This window comes from Lactuca saligna, chromosome 6 (assembly GCF_052625555.1).
Source record: "Lactuca saligna cultivar CGN05327 chromosome 6, ASM5262555v1, whole genome shotgun sequence".
In the NCBI taxonomy this organism is placed as follows: domain Eukaryota; kingdom Viridiplantae; phylum Streptophyta; class Magnoliopsida; order Asterales; family Asteraceae; genus Lactuca; species Lactuca saligna.
In genome coordinates, this window is record NC_136422.1 from 39,872,501 (window position 1) to 39,880,971 (window position 8,471).

Genomic DNA, 8,471 nt, shown 5'->3' on the forward strand with positions numbered 1-8,471 from the left:
TGATGGTTGATGAGCGGTGGTGATCTTGATGTGTAGAAGCTACTTCAACATCTGGATGTGTTGTTGATGCTCATGCAATATATATATATATATATATATATATATATATATATATATATATATATATATATATATATATATATATATCAAGGATGAATGTTGTAGAAGCTACTTCATGTCGGACTATGATAGGTTGACACCTTTCATAGGACTATGGGCTAATGGCCTTGTCCTTAAATATGAATGTGTGCTACTCATTTAAGAGGGTCATGAATTCTAGAGTGTTTGGGAAATCTTGGTTGAATTGTACTTTTAACCTCTGTTTAATAGCTCTTAAATAAAAAAATACTCCCCTCCTTCCCATGGAGGTTGGTCACCTTCACTGAACTATGTAAATATTTTGTCTTGTATGCTTTTGGTTTTGCTTGTTATCCACGTTACTTCATAACAAATGGTATCATAGTTTTGATTGGTGTTCTGTTGATTCAACATGTCATCTCACGAAAATGACTTGTATAAGTTCAATGATTCCAATGATTTCACTTTGTGGGTGGTGAAGATGAAGGTTGTCTTGGTTAACAAGGTTGTGTAGCGACACTGGAAGGATAAAAAAAACTTCCAAAGGATATGACGTTTTCCAAGAAGGTAGATATTCTAGCAAGAGCACATATACCTGTTCTATTAAGTTTAACAGATAAAGTGTTGTAGGAGGTCGTGGATCAAATCAGTGGATCTGGGCTTTGGGAGAAATTATATGACAAGTATCAGAACAATTCTTTAAAGGTTACATTTGAAGATGTTGGAAATTCCCAAGTGAAGGATCATCTAGATAACTTAGATAGGATCATCTTAGATTTAGAAGGTGTGACTGTAATGATTGAATATGAATTTTAAGCACTTATCGTCTTATGTTCATTGCCACATTCTTTTTAGAATTGCGTTGATACTATGTTATATGGTAGGACAACGATCATTGTAAATGATGTAAAGAATTCTTTGATGTCCAAGGAACTGAAAAGAAAGTTTTTTTTTTTGGAGAAGATGATTCCAGTTTTGATTTGTTTGTAGGCTAAGGAAGAACATTAGATAGTGGTGGATGTAACAATGGGAAGTTAAATTCTGAATCTAATGCAGACATCAAATGTTATAACTGCAAGGAAAAGGGGTACTTCAAAAAAGATTGTCCATTGCATAAGAAAGGGAATGATGAGGTTGAATCAAGCAACAACAACAATGCTAATGTGATTTGAAGAAATTCTAATGAAGAGGACGATGGTGAAAATTTGGTTGTATGTACATTTAGTTTTGCAGATGCTTGGGTCTTGGATTCTGGAGCATCTTATCAGATAACATACAATCATGACTGGTTCGAATCCTTTAATGAATGGAATGGCACAATCAAGATGGATGATGATTAAATGAGCATGGTAAAGGGGACATAGTGAAACAGTGTAAATCAAGATGCATGATGGTATGGTCAGGAAACTGGATTATTGGTTCATCCTAGATCATCGAAAAAATCTGATCTCTCTTGGCACCTTGGAGAGAGACTGTGTGTAGTATTCTGGAAAGGGTGACTAGTTAAGAGTCTAAAAGAGTGATCTTATGGTAATGAAGTCTATATTGTAACATGGTATTTATTTAATGGAAGGTTACATAGTTAGAGGAACAGTAAAAGAAAATTGTGGCATGATAAGTTGGAACATAAGTGCAAGAATGAATTGTTTGGCGGAGATGTAACTAGAAATGCTAAAACAAGTGAAGCTTGTCTTCAAGAGATACAACACAGGGTGAAGTTCATTTCACTGAAGCAAGGAGACCCTCGAGTGTCTTCATTCAGATTTATTTGGTCCCTCTCCAGTGAAATCTTATGGTGGATGTCAATACTTTGAGAATTTTATCGACGGGTACTAAAGGAAGAGTTGGGTGTACTTTATATAGAATAAATACGAAGATAAAGTTTTTTGGCGGTTCAAGGAATGGAAGACCATGGTTGAAAAATAGATCGAGGACTAAGTCAGGTCACTCAGAACAAAAATAGGTTGCAGTTCTGCAAGGCTTCGTTTGACAACTTCTACAAAACAAAAGGTATATTGAGGCATCACATTTTATGGCTAACAACTCTCAAATAGGGGTTGAAGAACGAATGAAACAAAGACTTGGGGAGGATGCTTAGTGCTACTATTATCTGTTGATTTATCGGAGGAATTCTAGGTAGAAGCAACCAACACTGGTTGATAACTGCTAAACAGATCTCCATGAATTGTAATTGATTTTAAGACTCATCAAGAGGTGTGATATAGGAAACCCTCTGATTATTTTGTTTTATAAATGTCTAGATGAGCTGGTTATGACCGTTTGAATGATGTTAAACTAGAGCAAAGGGCAATGTAGTGTATATTTCTAGGATATGCATATGGATGGAAATGTCACCATATATGGTGTATATAAGAAGGAAAGACTCCAAAATTCATTATTAGTATAGATATGGCCTTTGAATCTGTTATGTGTAACTAGAAAGGATGTGGTATAAGTATTGCATGGAACTACCAGGTGTTAGCCAGAAGGTGGAGTTTACAACACCAACCTTACGGTTTTGTGATAAATTAGGAACGGTACAATGGCATGGAACATCATAGACATGATGAATCCTTTGCTCAAGCCAAGAGAGAAGTGTCTATTGATTTCAATGTCAGGAGAGACAACTTAAAGAAGCTTAAGGAGAATTAGGTTATGATGAACGATTTAGGAGCCGAAAAGAAGATAGTGGGGATGGAGACTATAATTAGTCCAAAGTTGTTAGTACTTTTGTAACATCCCAAAAATACAGTCCAAACTTTTCAATTTTGATATAGCAATTTATAAAACAATTTATAGAAAACGTCATCAAGTTATTTGATTTCGTAAAAAGCCATTGATCATAAGTCTCAAAATCATGTCATCACATAGTAACAATGTCAGAGTACAAATCCCAAGAATCTCATATGCAGAAATTATGTGTATGTGTGTATATAAATGATGCGCTGCTACCGTACCGACTCCTTTCCCTTTAAAGAAGAAGGACCTTAAACAAAAACTAAAACTGTAAGCACAAAGCTTAGTAAGTTCCCCCATCATACCACATACTATACAATAAACATATTTTCAGGCATATCCAGGTGCCCGGCCTACCCTGCTGAGTATATATGGATGCTCAACCTACCCTTGTCAGGCATACTGGGGTGACCGACCTACCCCTTGTCAAGCATATATGGGTGCTCTACCTACCCTGCTAGGCATATCTAGGTGTTCTACCTACTCTCTGGTTTATTTCAACCGGCTATGGACACAATTTCACCCTACCATTAACACATAATAACATAGCATATCATACTGACCAAAGTTGACCATTAAGGGGTTCTGAGCATTAAAAGGGGTATCGAAAGGAAATATTTATGTGTAGGAGTTTGAGTGGGACAGATTTTAGAGCCGATGATAGTTCAGCTACTTTACAGCATTTGAGGTGATCTACCTTCCAGTAGGAATGGGTCGAAGGCACCAATGTCGGCCCACTATTATTGATTATAGTTGGGATGATTGTCTTTGTGATAATTGTTTGATATGCCACTAGTTGTTATGTTTTATATTCTAGTATGTTATGTTATTATGTGATAGTGGTAGGGGTTAAATAGTCCCCGATTACTGGTTGAAAGAAAACAAAAGGGAGGCCAACACCCATATATGGTAGGTTGTATATGATTTATATGTTTAATTTAGGGTAATATGTGCTAGTGGTAGGGGTGAAATAGTCCCCGATTACCGGTTGAAAGAGACCGAAGGGGAAGCCAGCACCCAAATATGCTAGGCAGTTACCATATGAAAGACACTGAAGGGGAGGCCAGCACCCAGATATGCTAGGCGTTATGTGGTTATATTGTATGTGGTATGATGGAGGAAATCACTCAGATTTGTGCTTACGGTTTTGAATTTTAGTTTCAAATACTTCCTCTTCGAAGGGAAAGGAGTTGACATGACTGCAACGCATCACACCAGGATTTCAACACTATGATGTCCTTGCGATTTGTACTCTGAGATTATTTTTTCATGACATGTTTTGACTATGGATACATTGGTTTTTATATGAGATAGTACTATGATGTTTTCATATGAATGGTTCTTTAATTATTAAATTAAAAATGAAATTTTTGGTCGTTAATTTTGGGATGTTACACTACAAGATAGAAGGATGACATGGAGAGCGAGAATCAATCCATGTAAGTTTGAAAGTTGGTAGATCAAACACTTGACCTTAAAATCATAAGTGTTAGTGCATCTTCATGAAGATAACAAAAATAGATGTGAACAAACACATAGTCAAACCAAGATGGGTTGTAAAGAATATGTAAGCTTATAAGCTCATTTATGAACTAAAACCAGCATCTCGCTATGTGAAATCTTCATTTTAATGATGGAATTCAAGGAGTTTGAATATCGAGACACAAAAATGGATCATAAGTATGTCAAAACCAATAGGAGTAATTGGAATCCATGTTTCAATTAGAGAATACAAGGAGTTTAATGTTACTAGGAGAACTATGGTCACCCGTGTAACGTATATGGATAATACACAATTCTTAGGAAACAATATTATAACTTAGCTAGGAAATTGTTTTGATTTGAAACACATTGGTGAAACAACACATGTGCAGAATGTAAGGATCTATGGAGATAGATTTGACTGATTTAGTAGATTAAGATAAAGTATATAAAAATCTCAATGAAACTCAAGACGAAAAACTCCAAGAGAGTTCATGCTTATAAAATATAGAATAACATAGAGCAATGCTAATATCTTAGTTTTACTATTGATCTAGAAGAAATCAGTCATATCTCACATGATTCTACATATGGGATCAATCAGGTATGACATGACATATACTAGATTTGTTGAATCGTGTGCCTTGGGCATGATAGGTTGGATCAGATCGATTTGGATAGAATCGACGAATTAAAGTCAAGTACATTTTTTAGTGTCCTATGAGGAAAAAGGAGACGATCGTTAGTTTCGAAGAGATCAATGTAGAGATTACAATGATACTAAGTCCTGCACTAATAACAATTTCACTTGTAGTTGGAATTCATGCTTTACAAGTATTATCTTGGAAGAGTACCAAGTAATACACCATAGTAGATTTAAGAATAAACTTAGATTATAATACATCCACTTCGAATCTATGTAAGTAAAAGAGATTCATTAGAGACCCAATTATTGTAATTAAGTCATTGATGGTCTTTTTGAAGGTTCTTGTGACTATGAGGGTGAACTTACCTCTAGTATGGATCCCAAGGCGCACACACTCACATGAAACATACTCACTAAGTTTCATTGCATTTGATAATTTCTTGAATGTTAATACATCATAGTCAATAGATTCATATTAGAAGCTAATCTTGTCATTCCATTCCCTAAGCCAATGTCGTCGACCAAGTCTAATAGTCAGAAAAAGTCAAGAGGCATTAGATTAGCAAATGAATTGACTTAGGCACACTTAGTTTATTTTGTTTTAAATTTGATAATGTAAGCAGTGTAAGTTTTTATCTAATTTGGGGGTTATTAAATGGATATCTAAATATATGATAGAGAAGAGTCATTTCATTAGTTTATCATTGTCTTCTCCTTTTGCATGTGGAAGACATGATGGAAAACTTATTGACTCATGTTCAAATTTTGACACTATTCAGCCCATGTGGAAAACATGATGGAAAACTTATTGACTCGTGTGGATAGACCAGGTGGCAAGAATGCGTTCACGGAATCGTTGATTGGGCAAGTTAAGTTAAAATCGCTATCTATTTGGGTGTATTAAAGAATAGTTTATTGAGGAAGAAAAAGGAACCAATGAGGTTTTATGCATTTGACAGTTTTGCCCTTGGTGATGGTTTGGGTCTTTAGTATACTAAACAACAACCAGATAAATAATGTTTCTTACTTGATGCAATTTCAAGAAATTATAAGAATGATTAATAAATTTTCTTACCTGATACAATTAATAAAGTTTCTTACCTGATGCAATTAACAAACTATCAATTTGAGGTTCAAATATGAAATGAGTGATTGAGTAGAGAATCATGATGATGATCACTACTATTCCCTTCCTTCCATCTAATTCAAAGCAAACACACAAAACAGAAGAATACCCACATGGGTTCTTTTTTTTAATAAGATACCAATTTAGGCCATGAACTTCGGAAACCCAACCGACATATTAGATTATAACTAACGGAAGTTGTTTTTAGTAACTTTGTACCCCTGTTGCTGCTTGTTTATGGTTGTACGCATTTGACAATTTTACCCTTGGTGATGGTCTTGGTCTTTAGAATACCAGAAGACAACCAGAAACAAAAAGTTAAGTAGAATTACATGATATTAACCACTAATGAACTAAAAATAGACCCATAAAAATTTCAACACTACCACTCATTTATACGGCAGTCTTTAACCCAAAAATAGAAAGGTAAGTAGAATTACATGATGTTACTAAAATTCCACTACCTTGACAAAATGTGCATAATTTTTTCATAATGAGACCATTTTATCAGGGTAAAAACTTTAACATGGATTGTTGTTGTCATCATGTCAATTTGAAGAATTCTAGAGTAATTTATAGCAACACATTTCCATTTAAGGGGAGGGGAGGCATTTTGCCATCAAGTTTAAATGGGTTAAAATTAGCATATGTTGGTAACATTAGGACCATTTTGGTATGGTAAAAAGGGTAAAGTGTGGCTATAATACTTCCATTTAAAGATTGTTTTAGCATGGTAAGTGGGGTTGTTTTGCTATCTGGTCCTAATGGTGAAAATTAGTAATGCACTTCTATTAAAATGGCGTTCAAGAAAATACTATATGATTAACAAAACAACAAACATATTTAATTTAAATGGGCATTGCTTACATTTCACTAACAGAAGAGTAGGAATACTAATTTCCAACTATCAAAAAATCATCACAAAATCCCATAATGTTTTGTCCCATTCCAACTCATAAATCTACTATTATGAATTGACAGGTTGTTCATTCGTAGAACCACCTCCATCCTTAGCAATTTTTATAACTGGTTTCTTGAGCTTATTTTAAATAATCCTATTATATGGATTTCTTGGTTTGACCTTTGTACAAATAATAGATACACCAATTGCTATCCCACCATCAACCACATGATATTGATCTTCCAAATTATTTACAAAAGTTATGAAAGTCTTAGAATTATCATAAACATAACATATGTATAATAAATTTATTCTTGTCCTTTTCACCATCATATTATGTTTTGTGGATGCCTTCAAATTGAGTTTCAAGCACTTTTTTATCTTGAGTTACAAGCACTCCTCCATCAAATTAAGATTTATGAAAATGCATCAGAGGTTCACCTACTCCCCTTTCCATTGCAGCCACATATAGTTCTTCCTCAACATTTTAAAAAAATTCTAGAACTTTTCTTATCTACCGTAACCATATCCATTTTGTAGTAGGTATCTTAGGGTTGTATAAAAGGAATGGGACTTTGATTTCATGATCCAGGTCCTCTCCTTTGTCAAAGTCTTCATCTGAAGGGCTCGGTTCATCATCAGATGATATTTCATTTCAGGTAATTTCATATCTTGCATTCAAACCCTCCAAACCAACTCACACTTCATCAATTGAAGTTGAAGTCGTAGCTGTTGGTTAAAGCTTCGTTAAAGAATCAATACAAAAAAGAAAATAACAAAATTGATGGTAACTGTAGTAAAGAAGGTAACATACCTGAGTTTCCCTTAGAATTGTTGTTAAAGAAGCGTGTCTACTTGTTGACTATTTTCTCTTCCAACTTCCAAGTCTAGAAGGTTAAAGGAACGAGATTAAAGGTTAAAAAGAAAGGGTTAAGCCACATAGGTTTATAAGAACTGGTAACTTAGGGTTACCTGATAAACGAATGAAGGTAGGTGATTTTAAAAAAAAATGGTTAAAATGTACTAAACAATAATAAAAGGGTTTTCTTAAACATTGACAAATAATATATAGGGTTTTTATGTGATTTTCCCATAATATAATAAGTAAATAGTGCATTCTGGGTAGCATCTCATCTCATGCCATCATGTCTTCTAAATTTGATGAACATTTAATCCAGTGGAACCAGTTCAAACCTGACTGTCACTATTTTTGTATAAGTAGGTTGAGACTGTTTTTGTATATCTACATATACTTTTATGAAATTGTAGTCGCATATCAGTTACATTAACACTCATCCATCAGGGTACAAAAACTAGACCAAATCTGTACATTCTCATATGTATAAAAATATTTATAGATAATAGATGTATGCCAAAAAGAAGTAAGAAAGAGACCTCATGAATAGACCACAATATTGATCAATTCTTGTAATTTATTTGCATTTGCTTCTATCACTCAATCAATCAATGAATCAATGAATCAGGTCCAGTTTCTTCTTGGC

At 34.2% G+C, this 8,471-nt stretch overlaps 1 long non-coding RNA gene across 1 annotated transcript; it reads right to left on the reverse strand.

Moving 5' to 3' along the window:
- Positions 1–7,256: 7,256 nt before the first annotated feature.
- LOC145003409 (uncharacterized) lies at positions 7,257–8,471 on the reverse strand. The gene is made up of 3 exons (XR_013661957.1): positions 8,365–8,471; positions 7,784–7,856; positions 7,257–7,698 (listed from the first exon to the last, which is right to left on the reverse strand). It is a non-coding gene; the product is annotated as an uncharacterized LOC145003409 (long non-coding RNA).